Below are 20,529 nucleotides of genomic sequence, written 5' to 3'. Positions count from 1 at the left end.
TCATATACCATCTAGTGTTATTGTGTTTTATGTTCATATACCATCTAGTGTTATTGTGTTTTATGTTCATATACCATCTAGTGTTATTGTGTTTTATGTTCATATACCATCTAGTGTTATTGTGTTTTATGTTCATATACCATTTACCATCTAGTGTTGTTGTGTTTTATGTTCATATACCATATACCATCTAGTGTTGTTGTGTTTTATGTTCATATACCATCTAGTGTTGTTGTGTTTTATGTTCATATACCATTTACCATCTAGTGTTATTGTGTTTTATGTTCATATACCATATACCATCTAGTGTTGTTGTGTTTTATGTTCATATACCATTTACCATCTAGTGTTGTTGTGTTTTATGTTCATATACCATCTAGTGTTGTTGTGTTTTATGTTCATATACCATATACCATCTAGTGTTGTTGTGTTTTATGTTCATATACCATCTAGTGTTGTTGTGTTTTATGTTCATATACCATTTACCATCTAGTGTTATTGTGTTTTATGTTCATATACCATATACCATCTAGTGTTGTTGTGTTTTATGTTCATATACCATCTAGTGTTGTTGTGTTTTATGTTCATATACCATCTAGTGTTATTGTGTTTTATGTTCATATACCATTTACCATCTAGTGTTATTGTGTTTTATGTTCATATACCATTTACCATCTAGTGTTGTTATGTTTTATGTTCATATACCATTTACCATCTAGTGTTATTGTGTTTTATGTTCATATACCATTTACCATCTAGTGTTTTTGTGTTTTATGTTCATATACCATTTACCATCTAGTGTTGTTGTGTTTTATGTTCATATACCATCTAGTGTTATTGTGTTTTATGTTCATATACCATCTAGTGTTGTTGTGTTTTATGTTCATATACCATCTAGTGTTGTTGTGTTTTATGTTAACATACCATCTAGTGTTATTGTGTTTTATGTTCATATACCATCTAGTGTTATTGTGTTTTATGTTCATATACCATCTAGTGTTGTTGTGTTTTATGTTCATATACCATCTAGTGTTGTTGTGTTATATGTTCATATACCATCTAGTGTTATTGTGTTTTATGTTCATATACCATCTAGTGTTATTTTGTTTTATGTTCATATACCATTTACCATCTAGTGTTGTTGTGTTTTATGTTCATATACCATATACCATCTAGTGTTGTTGTGTTTTATGTTCATATACCATCTAGTGTTGTTGTGTTTTATGTTCATATACCATCTAGTGTTATTGTGTTTTATGTTCATATACCATCTAGTGTTGTTGTGTTTTATGTTCATATACCATATACCATCTAGTGTTGTTGTGTTTTATGTTCATATACCATCTAGTGTTGTTGTGTTTTATGTTCATATACCATCTAGTGTTGTTGTGTTTTATGTTCATATACCATCTAGTGTTATTGTGTTTTATGTTCATATACCATCTAGTGTTGTTGTGTTTTATGTTCATATACCATCTAGTGTTATTGTGTTTTATGTTCATATACCATTTACCATCTAGTGTTATTGTGTTTTATGTTCATATACCATTTACCATCTAGTGTTGTTGTGTTTTATGTTCATATACCCTTTACCATCTAGTGTTATTGTGTTTTATGTTCATATACCATTTACCATCTAGTGTTGTTGTGTTTTATGTTCATATACCATTTACCATCTAGTGTTATTGTGTTTTATGTTCATATACCATATACCATCTAGTGTTGTTGTGTTTTATGTTCATATACCATTTACCATCTAGTGTTGTTGTGTTTTATGTTCATATACCATCTAGTGTTGTTGTGTTTTATGTTCATATACCATATACCATCTAGTGTTGTTGTGTTTTATGTTCATATACCATCTAGTGTTGTTGTGTTTTATGTTCATATACCATTTACCATCTAGTGTTATTGTGTTTTATGTTCATATACCATATACCATCTAGTGTTGTTGTGTTTTATGTTCATATACCATCTAGTGTTGTTGTGTTTTATGTTCATATACCATCTAGTGTTATTGTGTTTTATGTTCATATACCATTTACCATCTAGTGTTATTGTGTTTTATGTTCATATACCATTTACCATCTAGTGTTGTTATGTTTTATGTTCATATACCATTTACCATCTAGTGTTATTGTGTTTTATGTTCATATACCATTTACCATCTAGTGTTGTTGTGTTTTATGTTCATATACCATTTACCATCTAGTGTTGTTGTGTTTTATGTTCATATACCATCTAGTGTTATTGTGTTTTATGTTCATATACCATCTAGTGTTGTTGTGTTTTATGTTCATATACCATCTAGTGTTGTTGTGTTTTATGTTAACATACCATCTAGTGGTATTGTGTTTTATGTTCATATACCATCTAGTGTTATTGTGTTTTATGTTCATATACCATCTAGTGTTGTTGTGTTTTATGTTCATATACCATCTAGTGTTGTTGTGTTATATGTTCATATACCATCTAGTGTTATTGTGTTTTATGTTCATATACCATCTAGTGTTATTTTGTTTTATGTTCATATACCATTTACCATCTAGTGTTGTTGTGTTTTATGTTCATATACCATATACCATCTAGTGTTGTTGTGTTTTATGTTCATATACCATCTAGTGTTGTTGTGTTTTATGTTCATATACCATCTAGTGTTATTGTGTTTTATGTTCATATACCATCTAGTGTTGTTGTGTTTTATGTTCATATACCATATACCATCTAGTGTTGTTGTGTTTTATGTTCATATACCATCTAGTGTTGTTGTGTTTTATGTTCATATACCATCTAGTGTTGTTGTGTTTTATGTTCATATACCATCTAGTGTTATTGTGTTTTATGTTCATATACCATCTAGTGTTGTTGTGTTTTATGTTCATATACCATCTAGTGTTATTGTGTTTTATGTTCATATACCATTTACCATCTAGTGTTATTGTGTTTTATGTTCATATACCATTTACCATCTAGTGTTGTTGTGTTTTATGTTCATATACCCTTTACCATCTAGTGTTATTGTGTTTTATGTTCATATACCATTTACCATCTAGTGTTGTTGTGTTTTATGTTCATATACCATTTACCATCTAGTGTTATTGTGTTTTATGTTCATATACCATCTAGTGTTATTGTGTTTTATGTTCATATACCATCTAGTGTTATTGTGTTTTATGTTCATATACCATCTAGTGTTGTTGTGTTTTATGTTCATATACCATATACCATCTAGTGTTGTTGTGTTTTATGTTCATATACCATCTATGTTGTTGTTGTGTTTTATGTTAACATACCATCTAGTGTTATTGTGTTTTATGTTCATATACCATCTAGTGTTATTGTGTTTTATGTTCATATACCATCTAGTGTTGTTGTGTTTTATGTTCATATACCATCTAGTGTTATTGTGTTTTATGTTCATATACCATTTACCATCTAGTGTTATTGTGTTTTATGTTCATATACCATTTACCATCTAGTGTTGTTGTGTTTTATGTTCATATACCATTTACCATCTAGTGTTATTGTGTTTTATGTTCATATACCATTTACCATCTAGTGTTGTTGTGTTTTATGTTCATATACCATTTACCATCTAGTGTTGTTGTGTTTTATGTTCATATACCATCTAGTGTTATTGTGTTTTATGTTCATATACCATCTAGTGTTGTTGTGTTTTATGTTAACATACCATCTAGTGTTATTGTGTTTTATGTTCATATACCATCTAGTGTTATTGTGTTTTATGTTCATATACCATCTAGTGTTGTTGTGTTTTATGTTCATATACCATCTAGTGTTGTTGTGTTATATGTTCATATACCATATACCATCTAGTGTTGTTGTGTTTTATGTTCATATACCATCTAGTGTTGTTGTGTTTTATGTTCATATACCATTTACCATCTAGTGTTGTTGTGTTTTATGTTCATATACCATATACCATCTAGTGTTGTTGTGTTTTATGTTCATATACCATCTAGTGTTGTTGTGTTTTATGTTCATATACCATCTAGTGTTATTGTGTTTTATGTTCATATACCATCTAGTGTTGTTGTGTTTTATGTTCATATACCATATACCATCTAGTGTTGTTGTGTTTTATGTTCATATACCATCTAGTGTTGTTGTGTTTTATGTTCATATACCATCTAGTGTTGTTGTGTTTTATGTTCATATACCATCTAGTGTTATTGTGTTTTATGTTCATATACCATCTAGTGTTGTTGTGTTTTATGTTCATATACCATCTAGTGTTATTGTGTTTTATGTTCATATACCATTTACCATCTAGTGTTATTGTGTTTTATGTTCATATACCATTTACCATCTAGTGTTGTTGTGTTTTATGTTCATATACCATTTACCATCTAGTGTTATTGTGTTTTATGTTCATATACCATTTACCATCTAGTGTTGTTGTGTTTTATGTTCATATACCATTTACCATCTAGTGTTGTTGTGTTTTATGTTCATATACCATCTAGTGTTATTGTGTTTTATGTTCATATACCATCTAGTGTTGTTGTGTTTTATGTTCATATACCATCTAGTGTTGTTGTGTTTTATGTTAACATACCATCTAGTGTTATTGTGTTTTATGTTCATATACCATCTAGTGTTATTGTGTTTTATGTTCATATACCATCTAGTGTTGTTGTGTTTTATGTTCATATACCATCTAGTGTTGTTGTGTTTTATGTTAACATACCATCTAGTGTTATTGTGTTTTATGTTCATATACCATCTAGTGTTATTGTGTTTTATGTTCATATACCATCTAGTGTTGTTGTGTTTTATGTTCATATACCATCTAGTGTTGTTGTGTTATATGTTCATATACCATCTAGTGTTATTGTGTTTTATGTTCATATACCATCTAGTGTTATTTTGTTTTATGTTCATATACCATTTACCATCTAGTGTTGTTGTGTTTTATGTTCTTATACCATATACCATCTAGTGTTGTTGTGTTTTATGTTCATATACCATCTAGTGTTGTTGTGTTTTATGTTCATATACCATCTGGTGTTATTGTGTTTTATGTTCATATACCATCTAGTGTTGTTGTGTTTTATGTTCATATACCATATACCATCTAGTGTTGTTGTGTTTTATGTTCATATACCATCTAGTGTTGTTGTGTTTTATGTTCATATACCATCTAGTGTTGTTGTGTTTTATGTTCATATACCATCTAGTGTTATTGTGTTTTATGTTCATATACCATCTAGTGTTGTTGTGTTTTATGTTCATATACCATCTAGTGTTATTGTGTTTTATGTTCATATACCATTTACCATCTAGTGTTATTGTGTTTTATGTTCATATACCATTTACCATCTAGTGTTGTTGTGTTTTATGTTCATATACCCTTTACCATCTAGTGTTATTGTGTTTTATGTTCATATACCATTTACCATCTAGTGTTGTTGTGTTTTATGTTCATATACCATCTAGTGTTATTGTGTTTTATGTTCATATACCATCTAGTGTTGTTGTGTTTTATGTTCATATACCATCTATGTTGTTGTTGTGTTTTATGTTAACATACCATCTAGTGTTATTGTGTTTTATGTTCATATACCATCTAGTGTTATTGTGTTTTATGTTCATATACCATCTAGTGTTGTTGTGTTTTATGTTCATATACCATCTAGTGTTATTGTGTTTTATGTTCATATACCATTTACCATCTAGTGTTATTGTGTTTTATGTTCATATACCATTTACCATCTAGTGTTGTTGTGTTTTATGTTCATATACCATTTACCATCTAGTGTTATTGTGTTTTATGTTCATATACCATTTACCATCTAGTGTTGTTGTGTTTTATGTTCATATACCATTTACCATCTAGTGTTGTTGTGTTTTATGTTCATATACCATCTAGTGTTATTGTGTTTTATGTTCATATACCATCTAGTGTTGTTGTGTTTTATGTTCATATACCATCTAGTGTTGTTGTGTTTTATGTTAACATACCATCTAGTGTTATTGTGTTTTATGTTCATATACCATCTAGTGTTATTGTGTTTTATGCTCATATACCATCTAGTGTTGTTGTGTTTTATGTTCATATACCATCTAGTGTTGTTGTGTTATATGTTCATATACCATCTAGTGTTATTGTGTTTTATGTTCATATACCATCTAGTGTTATTTTGTTTTATGTTCATATACCATTTACCATCTAGTGTTGTTGTGTTTTATGTTCATATACCATATACCATCTAGTGTTGTTGTGTTTTATGTTCATATACCATCTAGTGTTGTTGTGTTTTATGTTCATATACCATCTAGTGTTATTGTGTTTTATGTTCATATACCATCTAGTGTTGTTGTGTTTTATGTTCATATACCATATACCATCTAGTGTTGTTGTGTTTTATGTTCATATACCATCTAGTGTTGTTGTGTTTTATGTTCATATACCATCTAGTGTTGTTGTGTTTTATGTTCATATACCATCTAGTGTTATTGTGTTTTATGTTCATATACCATCTAGTGTTGTTGTGTTTTATGTTCATATACCATCTAGTGTTATTGTGTTTTATGTTCATATACCCTTTACCATCTAGTGTTATTGTGTTTTATGTTCATATACCATTTACCATCTAGTGTTGTTGTGTTTTATGTTCATATACCATTTACCATCTAGTGTTATTGTGTTTTATGTTCATATACCATTTACCATCTAGTGTTGTTGTGTTTTATGTTCATATACCATTTACCATCTAGTGTTATTGTGTTTTATGTTCATATACCATCTAGTGTTATTGTGTTTTATGTTCATATACCATCTAGTGTTGTTGTGTTTTATGTTCATATACCATCTAGTGTTGTTGTGTTTTATGTTAACATACCATCTAGTGTTATTGTGTTTTATGTTCATATACCATCTAGTGTTATTGTGTTTTATGTTCATATACCATCTAGTGTTGTTGTGTTTTATGTTCATATACCATCTAGTGTTGTTGTGTTATATGTTCATATACCATATACCATCTAGTGTTGTTGTGTTTTATGTTCATATACCATCTAGTGTTGTTGTGTTTTATGTTCATATACCATTTACCATCTAGTGTTGTTGTGTTTTATGTTCATATACCATATACCATCTAGTGTTGTTGTGTTTTATGTTCATATACCATCTAGTGTTGTTGTGTTTTATGTTCATATACCATCTAGTGTTATTGTGTTTTATGTTCATATACCATCTAGTGTTGTTGTGTTTTATGTTCATATACCATATACCATCTAGTGTTGTTGTGTTTTATGTTCATATACCATCTAGTGTTGTTGTGTTTTATGTTCATATACCATCTAGTGTTGTTGTGTTTTATGTTCATATACCATCTAGTGTTATTGTGTTTTATGTTCATATACCATCTAGTGTTGTTGTGTTTTATGTTCATATACCATCTAGTGTTATTGTGTTTTATGTTCATATACCATTTACCATCTTGTGTTATTGTGTTTTATGTTCATATACCATTTACCATCTAGTGTTGTTGTGTTTTATGTTCATATACCATTTACCATCTAGTGTTATTGTGTTTTATGTTCATATACCATTTACCATCTAGTGTTGTTGTGTTTTATGTTCATATACCATTTACCATCTAGTGTTGTTGTGTTTTATGTTCATATACCATCTAGTGTTATTGTGTTTTATGTTCATATACCATCTAGTGTTGTTGTGTTTTATGTTCATATACCATCTAGTGTTGTTGTGTTTCATGTTAACATACCATCTAGTGTTATTGTGTTTTATGTTCATATACCATCTAGTGTTATTGTGTTTTATGTTCATATACCATCTAGTGTTGTTGTGTTTTATGTTCATATACCATCTAGTGTTGTTGTGTTATATGTTCATATACCATCTAGTGTTATTGTGTTTTATGTTCATATACCATCTAGTGTTATTTTGTTTTATGTTCATATACCATTTACCATCTAGTGTTGTTGTGTTTTATGTTCATATACCATATACCATCTAGTGTTGTTGTGTTTTATGTTCATATACCATCTAGTGTTGTTGTGTTTTATGTTCATATACCATCTAGTGTTATTGTGTTTTATGTTCATATACCATCTAGTGTTGTTGTGTTTTATGTTCATATACCATATACCATCTAGTGTTGTTGTGTTTTATGTTCATATACCATCTAGTGTTGTTGTGTTTTATGTTCATATACCATCTAGTGTTGTTGTGTTTTATGTTCATATACCATCTAGTGTTATTGTGTTTTATGTTCATATACCATCTAGTGTTGTTGTGTTTTATGTTCATATACCATATACCATCTAGTGTTGTTGTGTTTTATGTTCATATACCATCTAGTGTTGTTGTGTTTTATGTTCATATACCATCTAGTGTTGTTGTGTTATATGTTCATATACCATCTAGTGTTATTGTGTTATATGTTCATATACCATCTAGTGTTATTGTGTTTTATGTTCATATACCATCTAGTGTTGTTGTGTTTTATGTTAATATACCATCTAGTGTTGTTGTGTTTTATGTTCATATACCATCTAGTGTTATTGTGTTTTATGTTCATATACCATCTAGTGTTATTGTGTTTTATGTTCATATACCATTTACCATCTAGTGTTGTTGTGTTTTATGTTCATATACCATCTAGTGTTGTTGTGTTTTATGTTCATATACCATCTAGTGTTGTTGTGTTTTATGTTCATATACCATCTAGTGTTATTGTGTTTTATGTTCATATACCATCTAGTGTTGTTGTGTTATATGTTCATATACCATCTAGTGTTATTGTGTTTTATGTTCATATACCATCTAGTGTTGTTGTGTTTTATGTTCATATACCATCTAGTGTTGTTGTGTTTTATGTTCATATACCATCTAGTGTTATTGTGTTTTATGTTCATATACCATCTAGTGTTATTGTGTTTTATGTTCATATACCATTTACCATCTAGTGTTGTTGTGTTTTATGTTCATATACCATCTAGTGTTGTTGTGTTTTATGTTCATATACCATCTAGTGTTGTTGTGTTTTATGTTCATATACCATCTAGTGTTATTGTGTTTTATGTTCATATACCATCTAGTGTTGTTGTGTTATATGTTCATATACCATCTAGTGTTATTGTGTTTTATGTTCATATACCATCTAGTGTTATTGTATTTCATGTTTATATAACATCTAGTATTATTGTGTTTTACGTTCATATAGCATCTAGTGTTATTTTGTTTTCCACTAGGAATTTGACACTAAAGACTTGTGGCGAGCAGAATCAATAACCTCTGCATCATGCAAGATAGTTGCTTTGTGAGAAGGTGTTAAAGTTCACAGTCAGCCATTGTTATGTTAATAATGCCAGTTGAAAAGTGCCCAGGGCCATGCCATGACTCCAAGTGAGAGCAGGTCTGCCGGAGCCATGGGCCCAGTGAGACACGGGTGGGGGCCCGCGTAGATAGAAACAGAAATGTCTGAGCCTTTAGGGGAAAATACTGGGATAAATCCTCAGTGGAAATACGTCATGATCAGAGAGTTCCCTCACAGCTCTAACACTTTGGATTTCCCTCTGTATCGTCGTCTTACTCATCTATAATAATCACTTTGTTTATCTCGGCTGAGGGACGCCTCTAACAGACACCTTGAACATTGGAAGATTCGTAGCTCTCAGTACAAGCGTAAAAAAAATACATTCGATATTCAAGCACTTCATTGTCTCCGGGCTCTAAGAGAAGAATCAATAAAACATCATATGTGCTCCGATCTGAATTGATGGTTTCTGAGGAGGTTTGAGCCCCTCGTGGCGTCACAACCCTCTATTATCGCACAGAACACAACAAGAAAAAAAAAACACCACCAGAGTTCCATTTTGATCTTTGAATTAATCAGTTGAGAGCTTCTTCTGAACAAAAAAAGTACCGATGTGGCCTTTGGGATCGGCGGTCATACGAGTGTTTAAAAAGCCTGTTTTTGATGAATGCGTTTCAACAGCCATAATAAGCTCATAGAGACTCGAAACAAACAATCTAGGGACCTTCTTATATATATGAAGTACAAAACCCAGCTGATTCGCACTGTATTGTTCTACCACATATTCTCATTAGATAAATCTCACCGCATAGAGCAGGGATGGGCACATAAACGTTGAACTCATCTTGAGGAGCAGCAGTGGCTCGCAGATCTACGTACACAGCCATCCTCCTCTTGACAGGGGAGAGACATTTTTGTAGTTTTAGAGTTAATTTCCCACAATTCTATTTTGCCATGGGACGTAGAGAAAATGTTGGAGTTTTATAGTAAGTTTGCTGCAATTCTACACATTTTGCCATTCGGAAGAAAAATGTTTGCCATTTTTTAATATGATATCCGAGTGAGAGTGACAAACAAAATCAATGGGGGCCCTACCGGTTGGTAATTCGATCATGATTACTACAGGTTAAGATAGCTGGCTAGACTCATTTACCAGCCGTTAGCTGACATGGCTAATTGAGTGAGTGACATGACAAGAAAAATAAATTTGATGCACAATGAAATGTCTAAATTGCACCTTGTGTATTCTACTATTCTAACTCTCAACAGTATTATAATAATTATTTAAAAAATTTAGTTTTTGGATATCGGTCTGCGAGGCAAAAAAAATGGGTTTCCCATCCCTGCTGTAGAGCACTGGTTTTCAACTGGTGTGCTTCTTCACAGCCATGCGCCCTGAGGAACTCTCAGGTGTGCTGCTTCACACCCGTGTGCCCTGAGGAACTCTCAGGTGTGCTGCTTCACTCCCGTGTGCCCTGAGGAACTCTCAGGTGTCCTGCAAACCTTTCCTAATCTAGATTATTTTTAAACACTCACTTATAACTGTGATCTGTGGAATGTGCATGGAATTTTGATTTGGGAACATTAGTGGGGGTCAGATAACACATTAAGAGGCAAACGGCTACATGTGTATGGTTGTTTCAAGTCCAGTGTGCTCAGGCTATTGTTACATTTGGGGCACAGATTCGCGAGACGCGCATAAAGGGTTACACACAAATGAACCATCATGAGTAAGGAACTATCAAAACGATGAAAATACAGTGCCTTGCGAAAGTATTCGGCACCCTTGAACTTTGCGACCTTTTGCCACATTTCAGGCTTCAAACATAAAGATATAAAACTGTATTTTTTTGTGAAGAATCAACAACAAGTGGGACACAATCATGAAGTGGAACGACATTTATTGGATATTTCAAACTTTTTTAACAAATCAAAAACTGAAAAATTGGGCGTGCAAAATTATTCAGCCCCCTTAAGTTAATACTTTGTAGCGCCACCTTTTGCTGTGATTACAGCTGTAAGTTGCTTGGGGTATGTCTCTATCAGTTTTGCACATCGAGAGACTGACATTTTTTCCCATTCCTCCTTGCAAAACAGCTCGAGCTCAGTGAGGTTGGATGGAGAGCATTTGTGAACAGCAGTTTTCAGTTCTTTCCACAGATTCTCGATTGGATTCAGGTCTGGACTTTGACTTGGCCATTCTAACACCTGGATATGTTTATTTTTGAACCATTCCATTGTAGATTTTGCTTTATGTTTTGGATCATTGTCTTGTTGGAAGACAAATCTCCGTCCCAGTCTCAGGTCTTTTGCAGACTCCATCAGGTTTTCTTCCAGAATGGTCCTGTATTTGGCTCCATCCATCTTCCCATCAATTTTAACCATCTTCCCTGTCCCTGCTGAAGAAAAGCAGGCCCAAACCATGATGCTGCCACCACTATGTTTGACAGTGGGGATGGTGTGTTCAGCTGTGTTGCTTTTACGCCAAACATAACGTTTTGCATTGTTGCCAAAAAGTTCAATTTTGGTTTCATCTGACCAGAGCACCTTCTTCCACATGTTTGGTGTGTCTCCCAGGTGGCTTGTGGCAAACTTTAAACAACACTTTTTATGGATATCTTTAAGAAATGGCTTTCTTCTTGCCACTCTTCCATAAAGGCCAGATTTGTGCAATATACGACTGATTGTTGTCCTATGGACAGAGTCTCCCACCTCAGCTGTAGATCTCTGCAGTTCATCCAGAGTGATCATGGGCCTCTTGGCTGCATCTCTGATCAGTCTTCTCCTTGTATGAGCTGAACGTTTAGAGGGACGGCCAGGTCTTGGTAGATTTGCAGTGGTCTGATACTCCTCCCATTTCAATATTATCGCTTGCACAGTGCTCCTTGGGATGTTTAAAGCTTGGGAAATCTTTTCGTATCCAAATCCGGCTTTAAACTTCTTCACAACAGTATCTCGGACCTGCCTGGTGTGTTCCTTGTTCTTCATGATGCTCTCTGCGCTTTTAACGGACCTCTGAGACTATCACAGTGCAGGTGCATTTATACGGAGACTTGATTACACACAGGTGGATTGTATTTATCATCATTAGTCATTTAGGTCAACATTGGATCATTCAGAGATCCTCACTGAACTTCTGGAGAGAGTTTGCTGCACTGAAAGTAAAGGGGCTGAATAATTTTGCACGCCCAATTTTTCAGTTTTTGATTTGTTAAAAAAGTTTGAAATATCCAATAAATGTCGTTCCACTTCATGATTGTGTCCCACTTGTTGTTGATTCTTCACAAAAAAATACAGTTTTATATCTTTATGTTTGAAGCCTGAAATGTGGCAAAAGGTCGCAAAGTTCAAGGGGGCCGAATACTTTCGCAAGGCACTGTATTTAAAACAAATCTTATTTAATCTATAAAAAAATGTTTGTTGAGGGAAAATAGATGGTCTGCAGTATGGATCAGATGAGACAGAGGTCATTATCGAGACATAAGGGACATTATAGGTGTGCCGCGGAATTAAATGTCCCACCAAAAACTAAAACACTACAACATTAACATTACTAGTAACTGAAAGGTTGCAAGTTCAAATCCCCGAGCTGACAAGGTACAAATTTGACATTCTGCCCCTGAACAGGCAGTTAACCCACTGTTCCTAGGCCGTCATTGAAAATAAGAATTTGTTCTTAACTGACTTGCCTAGTTAAATAAAGGTAAAAAAAAAATTGTTTTTTAAGTACACACGTTTAAAACCATAACAATAACCCAATGGTTAAAACCCCTCTTAGAAATGTATCTGAACTACCAGAATGATGACGCTACCAGAATGATGACGACAAGGCAATTATGCAGACGGATCGACAGATGTTGATGGTGACTTGGGGAAAACTAAGGACACAGCCGAGAGGAAGACTAGAGTGACCCCATCGTCACAATGTTTCAAAAAGAGCATAAAGATCCCCAATGGGCCCTACTTCATCTGAGATTAAACAGCGGAATACTATTAAGCCAAGGAAAAGGGGGATACCTAGTCAGTTGTCCACCTGAATGTAATCAACTGAAATGTCTCTGAATCAGAGAGGTGCAGGGGGGCTGCCTTAATCGACATCCATGTGTTTGGCGCCCCTGGGAACAGTGGGTTAACTGCCTTGCTCAGGCGCAGAACGACAGATTTTACCTTGTCAGCTCGGGGATTCCATCCATCCCTACCTTCCCTACTATAACGTTGTTAATATAAAGTAGACGGCTATCATCTATGTAAGGTGTGTTGCCAAAAGAGCAACATAAGAATAATTGCTGCAATATTCTGAAGAACAAGTATGGCTACACGGACAGCTGTGACATATATTTACATCAATGCAAATACAGAACATCTGGAAAATGAAAGATTAATCGTTGGTGTCAGTGAAAGGCTAAAAGAGCACCCAGATGGCTACGCTAGTAGAGGCAGAGTCAGGGCAGTCACATGGCAGGGCATGGGGTGAGGCTCTGACATGGTGGGTGCAGAGGCAGGGCAGTCACATGGCAGGGCATGGGGTGAGGCTCTGACATGGTGGGTGCAGAGGCAGGGCAGTCACATGGCAGGGCATGGGGTGAGGCTCTGACATGGTGGGTGCAGAGCCAGGGCAGTCACATGGCAGGGCATGGGATGAGGCTCTGACATGGTGGGTGCAGAGCCAGGGCAATCACATGGCAGGGCATGGGATGAGGCTCTGACATGGTGGGTGCAGAGCCAGGGCAGTCACATGGCAGGACATGGGATGAGGCTCTGACATGGTGGGTGCAGAGGCAGGGCAGTCACATGGCAGGGCATGGGATGGGGCTCTGACATGGTGGGTGCAGAGGCAGGGCAATCACATGGCAGGGCATGGGATGAGGCTCTGAAATGGTGGGTGCAGAGGTAGGGCAGTCACATGGCAGGGCATGGGATGAGGCTCTGACATGGTGGGTGCAGAGGCAGGACAGTCACATGGCAGGGCATGGGATGAGGCTCTGACATGGTGGGTGCAGAGGCAGGGCAGTCACATGGCAGGGCATGGGATGAGGCTCTGACATGGTGGGTGCAGAGGCAGGGCAGTCACATGGCAGGGCATGGGATGAGGCTCTGACATGGTGGGTGCAGAGGCAGGGCATGGGATGAGGCTCTGACATGGTGGGTGCAGAGGAAGGGCAGTCACATGGCAGGGCATGGGATGAGGCTCTGACATGGTGGGTGCAGAGGCAGGGCAGTCACATGGCAGGGCATGGGATGAGGCTCTGACATGGTGGGTGCAGAGGCAGGGCAGTCACATGGCAGGGCATGGGATGAGGCTCTGACATGGTGGGTGCAGAGCCAGGGCAGTCACATGGCAGGGCATGGGATGAGGCTCTGACATGGTGGGTGCAGAGGCAGGGCAGTCACATGGCAGGGCATGGGATGAGGCTCTGACATGGTGGGTGCAGAGGAAGGGCAGTCACATGGCAGGGCATGGGATGAGGCTCTGACATGGTGGGTGCAGAGCCAGGGCAGTCACATGGCAGGGCATGGGATGAGGCTCTGACATGGTGGGTGCAGAGCCAGGGCAATCACATGGCAGGGCATGGGATGAGGCTCTGACATGGTGGGTGCAGAGCCAGGGCAGTCACATGGCAGGACATGGGATGAGGCTCTGACATGGTGGGTGCAGAGGCAGGGCAGTCACATGGCAGGGCATGGGATGGGGCTCTGACATGGTGGGTGCAGAGGCAGGGCAATCACATGGCAGGGCATGGGATGAGGCTCTGACATGGTGGGTGCAGAGGTAGGGCAGTCACATGGCAGGGCATGGGATGAGGCTCTGACATGGTGGGTGCAGAGGCAGGACAGTCACATGGCAGGGCATGGGATGAGGCTCTGACATGGTGGGTGCAGAGGCAGGGCAGTCACATGGCAGGGCATGGGATGAGGCTCTGACATGGTGGGTGCAGAGGCAGGGCAGTCACATGGCAGGGCATGGGATGAGGCTCTGACATGGTGGGTGCAGAGGCAGGGCATGGGATGAGGCTCTGACATGGTGGGTGCAGAGGAAGGGCAGTCACATGGCAGGGCATGGGATGAGGCTCTGACATGGTGGGTGCAGAGGCAGGGCAGTCACATGGCAGGGCATGGGATGAGGCTCTGACATGGTGGGTGCAGAGGCAGGGCAGTCACATGGCAGGGCATGGGATGAGGCTCTGACATGGTGGGTGCAGAGCCAGGGCAGTCACATGGCAGGGCATGGGATGAGGCTCTGACATGGTGGGTGCAGAGGCAGGGCAGTCACATGGCAGGGCATGGGATGAGGCTCTGACATGGTGGGTGCAGAGGAAGGGCAGTCACATGGCAGGGCATGGGATGAGGCTCTGACATGGTGGGTGCAGAGCCAGGGCAGTCACATGGCAGGGCATGGGATGAGGCTCTGACATGGTGGGTGCAGAGGCAGGGCAGTCACATGGCAGGGCATGGGGTGAGGCTCTGACATGGTGGGTGCAGAGCCAGGGCAGTCACATGGCAGGGCATGGGATGAGGCTCTGACATGGTGGGTGCAGAGGCAGGGCAGTCACATGGCAGGGCATGGGATGAGGCTCTGACATGGTGGTTGCAGAGCCAGGGCAGTCACATGGCAGGGCATGGGATGAGGCTCTGACATGGTGGGTGCAGAGGCAGGGCAGTCACATGGCAGGGCATGGGATGAGGCTCTGACATGGTGGGTGCAGAGCCAGTGAACAAAATACGACATGGTTAAGGAGTCATTGTGTCGAAATTCTTGCTTTAAAAAGTCTAAAGAAATTATTTATTCTGAATTCTTAAAAGCAAGAAGTGATCTCCCATTGAAGACTGAATCAGTCCAGTTGAGCTCCAAAACCGTGTGATTTCTAATCTTTTTAAAAGAATGAGAAGCTAAGTGCGCTCCACAAAATGCAGACTATCATGGAATTTCTTCAGGCATGTTATGGACCGAAGTGATTAGAGAATTTAAAATGGAAAGGCATCCCCTGAAACTCAATGCATTTACAATCCCATTAAAAATGGAATTGTGTCTGTGGGCCAACGGTAAATGTGAAATCCCTATCTTCCCTGAAACAGTTCTCATGCATTTTCCTCTTCTGCCTGGTCTCTTTTCTCTGTCTTCCATCCATTCAAAGCCATGAACGATTTGCCCGCAAACTTTCACAGAAATAACACTTTCGTACATATAAATCACAGCATAAAATGTTATTATGGGCTGATGGAGCCATGCCGTTATATCAGAATTCAGAAAATCTGGTCCGTACTTTTATGGTAAACGTCCTGCAGTGGACGGCAGAGAGTTCCAACGTTAAAATCTTAAGCTGACTGAGAAGTGAAGTTGGATAAGGAACACAGCTTCCAAGATGATACAAAATATTATGATGACAAAAAAAAAAAATGTTTTGAGTAAAAGTTGAATTTCTCTCATAGTCTTTATACATTCTTTGTTTTCACCCCCTGTTCTCTCTGTTTATCATTCGCTAGAGATAAAAGTTGAATTTCTCTCATAGTCTTTATACATTCTTTGTTTTCACCCCCTGTTCTCTCTGTTTATCATTCGCTAGAGATAAAAGTTGAATTTCTCTCATAGTCTTTATACATTCTTTGTTTTCACCCCCTGTTCTCTCTGTTTATCATTCGCTAGAGATAAAAGTTGAATTTCTCTCATAGTCTTTATACATTCTTTGTTTTCACCCCCTGTTCTCTCTGTTTATCATTCGCTAGAGATAAAAGTTGAATTTCTCTCATAGTCTTTATACATTCTTTGTTTTCACCCCCTGTTCTCTCTGTTTATCATTCGCTAGAGATAAAAGTTGAATTTCTCTCATAGTCTTTATACATTCTTTGTTTTCACCCCCTGTTCTCTCTGTTTATCATTCGCTAGAGATAAAAGTTGAATTTCTCTCATAGTCTTTATACATTCTTTGTTTTCACCCCCTGTTCTCTCTGTTTATCATTCGCTAGAGATAAAAGTTGAATTTCTCTCATAGTCTTTATACATTCTTTGTTTTCACCCCCTGTTCTCTCTGTTTATCATTCGCTAGAGATAAAAGTTGAATTTCTCTCATAGTCTTTATACATTCTTTGTTTTCACCCCCTGTTCTCTCTGTTTATCATTCGCTAGAGATAAAAGTTGCAAGTGAACAGGACAATGCCGGTGTCATAAGAGGGATGGAATTCACCAAGTTTCCATTCACCACAAAAACAAGAATCTGTTACTGTTTCGCTTAGAAAACACACACACACACACCACAGAGCCTATTACTTAATACTGACTAGGCCCCCAGGTACCTATTCAAATATTAGACTTATATTAGTGATGTCCACCAATACAACACCAGAGAGAGCCATAGTCTCTGATATTGCTTGTTTTACATCTAAGAGTCTATGTGGTAAGAACACCTTTGAGTGTTGAGTGGAACAAACTACCACAGCAACTCCAAGGACACTTTCCAGTATGTAACCGTAAATTCCAAAGAAACTTTGGTTTAACAGTTAAACCAAAGAGCCTTTGGAATTTACGGTAACATACTGTACTTTTTTTTACGGAAACCTACAGGTAACTGGCTGCCAGTAAATTACTGTAAAAACAACAGGATTTTGTATTTTACAGTGTAGTGTAGCCTGATGTTGTAAAGTTTTTGCACCGTGGATATTAGGGACCACAACAAAAGTAAATCTGACATTTTTGTCTACTGTGTATATATATCTCTACTGTGTATATATATATATATATCTACTGTGTATATATATATATCTACTGTGTATATATATATCTACTGTGTGTATATATATATATATCTACTGTGTATATATATATATATATCTACTGTGTATATATATATCTACTGTGTGTGTGTATATACAGTGCCTTGCGAAAGTATTCGGCCCCCTTGAACTTTGCGACCTTTTGCCACATCTCAGGCTTCAAACATAAAGATATAAAACTGTATTTTTTGTGAATAATCAACAACAAGTGGGACACAATCATGAAGTGGAACGACATTTATTGGATATTTCAAACTTTTTTAACAAATCAAAAACTGAAAAATTGGGCGTGCAAAATTATTCAGCCCCTTTACTTTCAGTGCAGCAAACTCTCTCCAGAAGTTCAGTGAGGATCTCTGAATGATCCAATGTTGACCTAAATGACTAATGATGATAAATACAATCCACCTGTGTGTAATCAAGTCTCCGTATAAATGCACCTGCACTGTGATAGTCTCAGAGGTCCGTTAAAAGCGCAGAGAGCATCATGAAGAACAAGGAACACACCAGGCAGGTCCGAGATACTGTTGTGAAGAAGTTTAAAGCTGGATTTGGATACAAAAATATTTCCCAAGCTTTAAACATCCCAAGGAGCACTGTGCAAGCGATAATATTGAAATGGAAGGAGTATCAGACCACTGCAAATCTACCAAGACCTGGCCGTCCCTCTAAACTTTCAGCTCATACAAGGAGAAGACTGATCAGAGATGCAGCCAAGAGGCCCATGATCACTCTGGATGAACTGCAGAGATCTACAGCTGAGGTGGGAGACTCTGTCCATAGGACAACAATCAGTCGTATATTGCACAAATCTGGCCTTTATGGAAGAGTGGCAAGAAAGCCATTTCTTAAAGATATCCATAAAAAGTGTAGTTTAAAGTTTGCCACAAGCCACCTGGGAGACACACCAAACATGTGGAAGAAGGTGCTCTGGTCAGATGAAACCAAAATTGAACTTTTTGGCAACAATGCAAAACGTTATGTTTGGCGTAAAAGCAACACAGCTGAACACACCATCCCCACTGTCAAACATGGTGGTGGCAGCATCATGGTTTGGGCCTGCTTTTCTTCAGCAGGGACAGGGAAGATGGTTAAAATTGATGGGAAGATGGATGGAGCCAAATACAGGACCATTCTGGAAGAAAACCTGATGGAGTCTGCAAAAGACCTGAGACTGGGACGGAGATTTGTCTTCCAACAAGACAATGATCCAAAACATAAAGCAAAATCTACAATGGAATGGTTCAAAAATAAACATATCCAGGTGTTAGAATGGCCAAGTCAAAGTCCAGACCTGAATCCAATCGAGAATCTGTGGAAAGAACTGAAAACTGCTGTTCACAAATGCTCTCCATCCAACCTCACTGAGCTCGAGCTGTTTTGCAAGGAGGAATGGGAAAAAATGTCAGTCTCTCGATGTGCAAAACCGATAGACATACCCCAAGCGACTTACAGATGTAATCACAGCAAAAGATGGCGCTACAAAGTATTAACTTAAGGGGGCTGAATAATTTTGCACGCACAATTTTTCAGTTTTTGATTTGTTAAAAAAGTTTGAAATATCCAATAAATGTCGTTCCACTTCATGATTGTGTCCCACTTGTTGTTGATTCTTCACAAAAAAATACAGTTTTATATCTTTATGTTTGAAGCCTGAAATGTGGCAAAAGGTCACAAAGTTCAAGGGGGCCGAATACTTTCGCAAGGCACTGTATATATATATATATATATATATATATATATATATATATATATATATATATATATATGTTTGTTTCTATGTGTTTTTTTTACTGTCAGATAAAATCAATCAATCCAACCTGACCCATATAATCTGATTGACCTATGAGGGATGGATACTGAATTGGTACCTGGAGGAAAATGGGGGAGGGTCATGCTTTTTAATTTCTTTCAAGGGGAGGGATTAGTATTATTATTATTACAGAGACCAGGAGGACCACATGGGTTGTGTGTGCAGGTACACTAAATTAGAAGGATTGTAGGCAAGGGTTGGGAGTGTTTGTAAAGCCTACAGGGAGAGAAGCAAACAGGTATAGAAAACACACATATTTGCCAAGCTACAAAATAACAAAATGAGATCATATGAAAAGAACTAGGTAAGATAATCAAGTGACAGAGTCTAATCTTCCTCTCCTTCCTCCCTTGAACAACTCGGCAGAAAACCTCAAAAGAACCGTCTTTGTTTTCGGCGACAGTCTTAGTTTTGCGACAAGACCCCCACTGACACGACCGCAGATTACAGCTGCTGATGACAATGCCTTGCAAAGGTGAAGAGCACACCTCCCGGCAGTGGTGGAAAAAGTACTCAAATGTCATTCTTTAGTAAAAATGACTCAAGTAAAATGTAACGTTACCCAGTAAAATACTACTTGAGTAAAAGTCTAAAAGTATCTGGTTTTAAATGTACTTACGTACAGTGGTAGAAACAGTACTC

Source organism: Oncorhynchus mykiss, chromosome 3 (assembly GCF_013265735.2).
Source record: "Oncorhynchus mykiss isolate Arlee chromosome 3, USDA_OmykA_1.1, whole genome shotgun sequence".
Lineage (NCBI taxonomy): Eukaryota > Metazoa > Chordata > Actinopteri > Salmoniformes > Salmonidae > Oncorhynchus > Oncorhynchus mykiss.
Note: the sequence above shows the minus strand (reverse complement) of the source record.